This window comes from Crinia signifera, chromosome 2 (genome assembly GCF_055691185.1).
Source record: "Crinia signifera chromosome 2, ASM5569118v1, whole genome shotgun sequence".
NCBI classification, from domain to species: Eukaryota; Metazoa; Chordata; class Amphibia; order Anura; family Myobatrachidae; genus Crinia; species Crinia signifera.
The window spans coordinates 1760700-1771478 of NC_139218.1; the positions used below are offsets into that span (position 1 = coordinate 1760700).

The window sequence follows — 10779 nt, forward strand, 5'->3', positions numbered from 1 at the left end:
ATAACAACCTGACACAGCAGCCCGCACATTAACAACATGACACAGCAGCCTGCACATTAATAACAACATGACACAGCAGCCTGCACATTAATAACAACATGACACAGCAGCCTGCACATTAATAACAACCTGACACCGCAGCTGCACATTAATAACAACATGACACAGCAGCCCGCACATTAATAACAACCTGACACAGCAGCCCGCACATTAACAACATGACACAGCAGCCTGCACATTAATAACAACATGACACAGCAGCCTGCACATTAATAACAACACGACACAGCAGCCCGCACATTAATAACAACATGACACAGCAGCCCGCACATTAATAACAACCTGACACAGCAGCCCGCACATTAACAACATGACACAGCAGCCCGCACATTAATACCAACCTGACACGGCAGCCCGCACATTAATAACAACATGACATAGCAGCCCGCACATTAATAACAACCTGACACAGCAGCCCGCACATTAACAACATGACACAGCAGCCCGCACATTAATACCAACCTGACACGGCAGCCCGCACATTAATAACAACCTGACACAGCAGCCCGCACAATAATAACAACCTGACACAGCAGCCCGCACATTAATACCAACCTGACACGGCAGCCCGCACATTAATAACAACCTGACACAGCAGCCCGCACAATAATAACAACCTGACACAGCAGCCCGCACATTAATAATAACATGACACAGCAGCCCGCACATTAACAACATGACACAGCAGCCCGCACATTAATAACAACATGACACAGCAGCCTGCACATTAATAACAACATGACACAGCAGCCTGCTCATTAATAACAACATGACACAGCAGCTGCACAATAATAATAACATGACACAGCAGCCCGCACATTAACAACAACCTGACACGGCAGCCCGCACATTAATACCAACCTGACACAGCAGCCCGCACATTAATAATAACATGACACAGCAGCCCGCACATTAATACCAACCTGACACGGCAGCCCGCACATTAATACCAACCTGACACGGCAGCCCGCACATTAATAACAACCTGACACAGCAGCCTGCACAATAATAACAACCTGACACAGCAGCCCGCACATTAATAACAACATGACACAGCAGCCTGCACATTAATAATAACATGACACAGCAGCCTGCACATTAACAACATGACACAGCAGCCCGCACATTAACAACATGACACAGCAGCCCGCACATTAACAACATGACACAGCAGCCCGCACATTAACAACCTGACACAGCAGCCCACACATTAATAACAACATGACACAGCAGCCCGCACATTAATAACAACCTGACACAGCAGCCCGCACATTAACAACATGACACGGCAGCCCGCACATTAATAACAACCTGACACCGCAGCTGCACATTAATAACAACATGACACAGCAGCCCGCACATTAACAACCTGACACAGCAGCCCACACATTAATAACAACATGACACAGCAGCCCGCACATTAATAACAACATGACACAGCAGCCAGCACATTAATAACAACCTGACACGGCAGCCCGCACATTAATAACAACATGACACAGCAGCCAGCACATTAATAACAACCTGACACAGCAGCCCGCACATTAACAACATGACACAGCAGCCTGCACATTAATAACAACCTGACACAGCAGCCTGCACATTAACAACATGACACAGCAGCCTGCACATTAATAACAACCTGACACAGCAGCCCGCACATTAACAACATGACACAGCAGCCTGCACATTAATAACAACCTGACACAGCAGCCCGCACATTAACAACATGACACAGCAGCCCGCACATTAATAACATGACACAGCAGCCCGCACATTAACAACCTGACACAGCAGCCAGCACATTAATAACAACCTGACACAGCAGCCCGCACATTAACAACATGACACAGCAGCCAGAACATTAATAACAACCTGACACAGCAGCCCGCACATTAACAACATGACACAGCAGCCCGCACATTAATAACAACCTGACACAGCAGCCCGCACATTAACAACATGACACAGCAGCCCGCACATTAATAACATGACACAGCAGCCCGCACATTAACAACCTGACACAGCAGCCAGCACATTAATAACAACCTGACACAGCAGCCCGCACATTAACAACATGACACAGCAGCCTGCACATTAATAACAACCTGACACAGCAGCCTGCACATTAACAACATGACACAGCAGCCCGCACATTAACAACATGACACAGCAGCCCGCACATTAATAACATGACACAGCAGCCCGCACATTAACAACCTGACACAGCAGCCAGCACATTAATAACAACCTGACACAGCAGCCCGCACATTAACAACATGACACAGCAGCCAGCACATTAATAACAACCTGACACAGCAGCCCGCACATTAACAACATGACACAGCAGCCTGCACATTAATAACAACCTGACACAGCAGCCCGCACATTAACAACATGACACAGCAGCCCGCACATTAATAACATGACACAGCAGCCCGCACATTAACAACCTGACACAGCAGCCAGCACATTAATAACAACCTGACACAGCAGCCCGCACATTAACAACATGACACAGCAGCCTGCACATTAATAACAACCTGACACAGCAGCCTGTACATTAACAACATGACACAGCAGCCCGCACATTAACAACATGACACAGCAGCCTGCACATTAATAACAACATGACACAGCAGCCTGCACATTAATAACAACATGACACAGCAGCCCGCACATTAATAACAACATGACGCAGCAGCCCGCACATTTATAACAACATGACACAGCAGCCTGCTCATTAATAACAACATGACACAGCAGCCTGCACATTAACAACATGACACAGCAGCCCGCACATTAATAACAACATGACACAGCAGCCTGCACATTAACAACATGACACAGCAGCCCGCACATTAACAACATGACACAGCAGCCCGCACATTAACAACCTGACACAGCAGCCCGCACATTAATAACAACATGACACAGCAGCCTGCACATTAATAACATGACACAGCAGCCCGCACATTAATAACAACCTGACACAGCAGCCCGCACATTAATAACAACCTGACACAGCAGCCCGCACATTAATAACAACCTGACACAGCAGCCCGCACATTAACAACATGACACAGCAGCCTGCACATTAATAACAACCTGACACAGCAGCCTGCACATTAACAACATGACACAGCAGCCCGCACATTAACAACATGACACAGCAGCCCGCACATTAATAACAACATGACACAGCAGCCTGCACATTAATAACAACATGACACAGCAGCCCGCACATTAATAACAACATGACACAGCAGCCTGCACATTAATAACAACATGACACAGCAGCCCGCACATTAATAACAACATGACACAGCAGCCTGCTCATTATTAACAACATGACACAGCAGCCTGCACATTAACAACATGACACAGCAGCCCGCACATTAATAACATGACACAGCAGCCTGCACATTAACAACATGACACAGCAGCCCGCACATTAACAACATGACACAGCAGCCTGCACATTAACAACATGACACAGCAGCCCGCACATTAATAACATGACACAGCAGCCTGCACATTAACAACATGACACAGCAGCCCGCACATTAACAACATGACACAGCAGCCCGCACATTAACAACCTGACACAGCAGCCCACACATTAATAACATGACACAGCAGCCTGCACATTAATAACATGACACAGCAGCCTGCACATTAATAACATGACACAGCAGCCCGCACATTAATAACAACCTGACACAGCAGCCTGCACATTAATAACAACCTGACACCAGGGGCAAACGCAGGATTTTCAGAAGGGGGTTTCCAGAGGGGCGGAGCAAAGTCGGGTTAGTTAAAGTATTATAGATAGACCAAATATATATAAATAATAATAATAATAAATATATATATATATTCACACATATACACCTGGATCAGTAATCTACACCTGGATCAGTAATTTCCACTAATTACCCCTTTACTGCACAGATGCTGGGAGATTGGATGGGAGCATTGGGCTGAATGAAGGGGCCCTGATACATAACTTCCAGGGTGGTAGAGGATGTTTAATACGCAGAGGAGGGGTGTATAGTGGAGTCGGCTTATTATTCATAATTTTCTGGTGGGAGGACAGCTTGCTTGACTGCAGATATCTCCAGTTCCCAGAAATAGATTTATTAGATTTTAATGGAATTAAAAACGAGAGGATCCCACCTACCAAATGGTATTGGGGACTAGGGGATCAGAGTTCAGGAGGCAGAGCAATCTGCCAATGAGTATATAATACTACATACCAGGTGTGTGGAGCTGGAGCAGTAACCAGCTGCTGGAAGGCTGATATCTCTGGTTCTGGGCACAGTAGAGACAAGCTACTAGTGTCCCTCAAAGGGGGAGAGTCCCAGCTTTTGGAATATACCCTCAGAAAAACTCTAAATCAGACAGAAACTGAAATATCTGACTGGGAAGAGCAATTAACAGGCTTGGATGGGGACCACTGCTTTGAAGTCAGATATCTCCGGGTCCCAAGGGCCGATTTTTAAAATTCTTGTACCCATGGAAAGAAGGGACCCTCAGCTTTCAGCCTAGGACCCTTAGACTCCTGGGGGGTTTCTGGGTAGAACTGAAAAAAGAAGTCTAGAGATGACTCAAAGGGAAACCGACAAGGCTTTTTGGGGCACACTTATAAACAATATGAATGTGAAATGATGTCTACATATTAAGATATAACTTTTAATGGTTCAACACTTAAAATAAAGGTTCGATTCTTCCCTCCACTTCGAAGGAATAAGTAAAAAAAACCAGTTCAGTGGTGGGTTTGTAAATGCATGCATGAAAATTTCTTAATAAGTAACTGTTCCTCTAAAAATACATGAAGGATCAATACTTTGACATCCGATTTGTTATCGTTGAGAAAAATAACAGTTATGGTGGCGCAGGACACACCCCCTTATTGCAAGGGATTGGTGGTGGGGAACAGTGGACTGGGGATCAAGAAATCAGGTGAAAAGAGGGAGAGAAAAGATAACGGTCATGCATAACTCCCACAGAGTATTCGCTTCTGCTGTTATGGTGAACTACAGCACCGACTATTCCCTGTTAGTTCCCCAGACAGGTACTAGGTCGGCCCATCACTGTTTAGCTTCTGGGTTCGGATGGTACCAGGCGGATTCAGTGAGGTATGGCTGTAGAGTGATAATGAGAGAGCACCGCTGATCCGAAGTGAGCTGAAGCGTGCTTCTGCTGTTGGCTACACCTCCTGGAATCCCTCCCTGTTACCATGTGGGCATTGCAGGGAGGCAAATTGTGGTGATGCCAATGAGAGAGTCACTAAAATTGAGGTTTTTGGATAGGATAGTGAACAGAGGGTCGGATGAAGTATAGGATTGCGGATGAGAGAGAGGGGGCAAGGCAGTACTCCCTTGAATATGGAGAGGAAATAAAGTTATGGCGAGTTGCCTGAATTGAAATAAGTAGCAGTTACAGAATAATTGGAGAGCATTTGAGAAATGTGAATGGGGTGTGGTATGGGACCCCGTCAGTCGGGATCCCGACAGTTATTATCCCGACGTCGGGATCCCGACTGGCCAGAGTCAGACAGCATGGCGAGTGCAAAAAAAACCCTTGCGGGCTCGCTGCGCTCGCCACGCTGCGGGCACGGTGGCTCGCTACGCGAGCCACCTATTCTATTCTCCCTCTATGGGGGTCGTGGACCCCCACGAGGGAAAATAGCGGGTGGCCGTCGGGCACCCGGCTGTCGGCGTTTTGACAGTCGGGATCCCGACATCGGGTAAATGATTGTCGGGATCCCGTCCGGCACCCATGTGAATGTACCCTCAGTCCAATCAATGGCTAGTGTTCTGGGTGTCAGGTTTTAGTTGATCTGACCACCCAGTTCACCCCGGGGTTTGCTTAGACACTGTTATTGAACAGGACGTAAGCGGTTCGGTCTGAGATTTGATTCATATAAGGGAGGTTCTGTTTCAGGGTAATTGTCACCTTGATACAGTCTCCACATAAAGTTTGTATTAGTAAGAGGCGATGGAATCTCCTAGGTTATACAGTGATAGTAACAAATTGACATATTGTTCACTTAGAAGAGACAATGTTAACACTCTGTTGTAAATGTAGGTAACGGTCGGCGCCGTGGTCTCCAAGTGTGAACATTCAGGGATCAAATATTCCCAGCTGGTACCATATACACACAGCTAGTCAATGACACTGTCAGAATGTCAATGGGTATAGCACAAATAAGGCAAAGTGAACTGTAGAATCCCATTGAGTTCCAGTATACAGACAAGCAGTATAGTGCAAACAAAGGCAATGCAGGGTGTGCAATCACGCTGAGTGCGATGTTAACTACACCCAATATAAGTGTAGTGCATACAAAGGCAATGCAGGGTGTGCAATCACGCTGAGTACGATGTTAACTACACCCAATATAAGTGTAGTGCATACACAGACATAGAGGGAAACGTATCCTGCTGTCTGCAATGATTACGGCTATGTCAGTACAACACAACATATAGCAGACCTCTAACGTCACCATTCGGTGTATCAATGCTGGTACAATATGCGCCCAATACTATGCGTGGGAAAAATGCCGGTTGACGGGTGATACTGCCTTATGAGGGGGTGCTGGCAGGCTTCAGCCTGCTTTAACTTATTGCCGTTATGTGGGAGAGCGCATGACGCCGGAGCGGCGTGTCGACGCGTGATCCCGCCTTCTGTGGAGAGGTAAGTTGGCAGGTGATACCTCCTTCTGTGGGGGAGCTGGCAGGCTTCTGCCTGCTTTCCCTTGCTGCCGATGAGGGGGTGCCAGATGCCGGACACCGGAGCGGCGTGTCAGGGGTGAAGCGATGGAGAGGGTGTCCTGGGGGAGGTGTGTCCTGCGCGTCAGACACGTGTTTCGCTTGGACGCTTGGTCACTGACGCGTGGAGGGGAAGGGGGGAAGCCCGTCTAATGACGGAACTGCCAGCCAACCCATGGGCGGCGCCGCTGATTGGCATTGGAAGCAGCCAATCGGAGCCGGCCGGTGAGCGTGTCACCTGAACAGCTGTGAGTCTTGGATTGCTTATTCCTGGACACTGTTAGATGTGTCAGGTACCGTTCCGGCACGTGTGGTTGAGACACTCGATGCGAGTGATACCACAGGGTTTTTTAGAGGTGGAAATGCTATTGAAAATGCATATACGCCACGTAGTAGAGTGTAGTGGAAGTCGCCTGTTGCCAGCCTGGAGCCTATGCGTATAATTAAGGGACAAAGGATTATTGGATGTTTAAGACGGGTTTCTGGGTACTCAGAACCCCCCCGGTACTCAGAACCCCCCTCCTGAATTGAAAAAGCCACCTAAACGCGGCGAAACTAGTTTTCTTGAGGAGTCACTTACTGAACACTGCAGCCTAGAACCCGACGGGTACATCACTGCCGCTGTGCTTTTTGACCGACACTAACCTACGGCCTCCAAGTCACATTCACTTATAAAGGACCTGATCCTCGCAAGAGGGTATCTTCCACTACTGTAAAAAATATATGGTTGCTCACTGTGCTGGAATTGGGAAGGAGAAGCAGCTCAAATTAGTTAAAATACGTATACAAAGTTGGGGGATGAGCGCTAATAAAGAATTGAGGAAAGGAAAATAAGAATAGGGAAATAAGAGAGAAAAACACCTGAAATAAAAACGGGTTAAATGCAAATGCTTACAGCTCCTCTGAGCCGATGTGAATGTCCGTGGAGCGTGCTTTCTAACTGTCCCTACCTCTGGTGCCAGCACCGAGTGTTGCGGGGTGGAAGATCAGCGTGCTGCGGCTGGTGGAAACGCCGCACGTCTTCTCTCTTCTCCCGTCGGCACGATCAGTGTGTCTTGAGCGGCGGGTGCCGCTTGAGCTGAGTTGGTGAGCAGCTTTCTTCCAGGGGTGGGGGGCACACTTGGGGGACCACAGCGCTGCCTTCTACGCGTTTCGTGCTGTAAAGCACTTTTTCAAGAATGGCATAGTTACGTTCCGTGCGGCTATTTATTAGCAAAAATAAAAAAAAATTTTTTTTTTGAACTTTATTGATAAAAACGGATGTAGACATAAAAATTGGTGGGAACCTCATGTTTGTCCATTGACAACACAGTTTTTTGGGAATAAAAATTGGACAATTGTCCTTAAAAAAGATACAAGGTGTTTTTTTTTTTAAATATAGAAAAGAAGAAGGAAAAAGAAAAAGAGGATGGTATTGACGGTGTTGGTTATTGTAGAAGAGTTTTTATGAAAAATGAATATATTACAAAAAAGCATTCAACTCGAAATCAATGTTCAAGCCTTTGGGTAGTAAAGTTTTTAACTCATAAATCCATTTTGTTTCTGTTTGTTTGAGTGTTTTTATGAAATCTCCTCCTCTCCAGTGCTGGTTAACTTTTTTTATTGCCATGAATTGTAAACCGGAGGGGTCTTTGTTATGGATCTGTAAAAAATGATTTGATACGCTGTGAGTCACAAGGCCTCTCTTGATGTTATATATGTGCTCAGAGAGTCTGATTTTCAGTTGCCTTTTGGTTTGTCCGATATATTGTAGGCCACATGGGCAGCAGAGAAGGTAAACGACTCCTTCAGTTTCACATGAGATATGGCTCTTTATACTGTATTCTTTTTTTGTAATATTTGATTTGAAGTTGGTAATAGGTTTTGTTGAGGTTACATTCTGATTTTTACATGCTTTACAATTGAGGCAGTGGTAGAATCCTTTGGTTTGTTTTTTGGTTATTTGTGTGTTTGGTTGGATGAAGCTTGAGACTAGTTCCTGACGTAGGTTTCTGGCCTTTTTGTATATGATTTTCGTTTTTTCTGTTATTAATGGTTTTAAATCGTCGTCCAGCTGTAATAGATGCCAGTTCTTTTTTAATATGTCTTCAAATATTTGATGTTCGCTATTGAATTGGGTTATGAAAGTGATGTTATTTTCTGTCTTTTGTTTTTTCGCTTGATATTTTATTGTGTCTTGGCGGTTGAGGTTTTTTACAGTATCCAATTGATTACGTAACGTTTCCTCTTTATATCCCTTTTGTATGAAATTCTGTGTAAGTGCTTCTGTTTGTTCTAAAAATGTGTTCTGGTTTGTGCAGTTCCTGCGAAGTCTTCTGTACTGTCATAGGGGTATGTTTTTGATCCAATTTCTATGGTGGTTACTCTGTACTGGAAGGATGTTGTTTCCATCGACCGGTTTTGTGTATGTTTGTGTCGTGATGTTGCCTTCTTTGATGGAGATTTCCAGATCTAAAAATATGATTTTTTCCTTACTTGTGATGGTGGTAAACTGAAGATTAAGTTGGTTTGAGTTGAGGTATATGCAGAATTCTTTTAGTTCTTCTTCACTGCCTCCCCACACGAAGATGATATCGTCAATAAATCTCTTCCACAATATGATGTTTTTTCGGTGTGTGGTATTCGACCATATCCAGTCTTCTTCCCATTTGGAAACAAATAAATTTGCATACTACGGGGCGAAGGGGGTCCCCATCGCAGTTCCACAGGTCTGAATGTAGAAGTTTCCATAATTCCAAAAGTAGTTATGGTTTAAAATGAAATCTATGCCCTCCATAATGAAGTTGACTTTATTGTTGGGAAGTTTGGTTTTCATGAGGTAATGGAGAGTGTGCTCGCAGCCTTCTTTATGACGGATTTATGTGTACAAGGAGGTGACATCACTTGTACAGAGAGTGTATTCTTCTTTCCATTTGAGGTTTTCCAAAATCTGTAGGATATGTATAGTGTCTTTAAGGTAGCTGGGTTGAGATGAAACTAATGGTTGAAGAAATAAGTCTAAAACAACTGAGAAATTTGAAGAGATTGAATTAATTCCGGATACGATGGGACGACCTGGTGGATGTGTGGAGTTTTTATGTACTTTCGGTAAACAGTAAAAAGTTGGAATTTTTGGATGATCGATCTTGATGAATTTGTGTTCATTTTGATTTATGATGCCTAAGATGAGGGCTTCGTCAAGGATGGCTATAAGTTTCTCCTGAAATTTGGAGGTAGGATCGCCTGGGAGGGTCTGATATGTGGAAGTGTCTGATAGTAACCGTGATATTTCTTTTTCGTACATGATCTTGTCTTGTACTACGACCCCTCCGCCTTTGTCGGCCGGCTTTATGAAGATGGTTTCATCTTCTCGTAGACTTTTTAATGCTTTTCTTTCTCCTGATGTAAAGTTAATTTTTCTGTTTGTTTTTTTCTGGGATGTTATCAATGTCCTTTTCAACTGCTTTTTGGAATGTTTCAATGTATGAACTTTTACAGAAGGTGGGGTTGAATTTTGACTTTGGTTTGAAGGTGGTTGATTCTTGACCGGTTGGATTCTCCATGGTTTGTTGTGTGTTTTTTGCGAAGAATTTTTTTAGGTTTAATTTCCTGATAAATTTATGGGTATCGATGTATAGATTAAATTTATCCATTCTTGAATCGGGTGCGAACTTGAGTCCTTTTTGTAAAAGTGTGGTTTCTTCTTGGCATAGTTCCCTTTTGCTGAGGTTGAAGACTGTTGTTTTCCCTTCAGTGATGTTGTGATTTTTTATTTTTGATCCACCTCTGCAACCTCTCTTTTTTCTTTTAAGTTCCTTTGTTTCTTGGTTCTTGGTGTTGCCTCTGGTGGTTTTTTGTGCCCTTGAGGATGATCTAAAAAATAATCTTTATCACTTTCATCTTCCGATTCTTCAACAAACACCCTTTTTGATTGGTGTTTACGTTTTGTGGCAAGTTCTTGAGGTTG

At 44.6% G+C, this 10779-nt stretch overlaps 1 pseudogene; it reads right to left on the reverse strand.

Moving 5' to 3' along the window:
* Positions 1-5096: 5096 nt before the first annotated feature.
* Positions 5097-5215, reverse strand: LOC146061923 (5S ribosomal RNA; annotated as a pseudogene).
* Positions 5216-10779: the final 5564 nt, after the last annotated feature.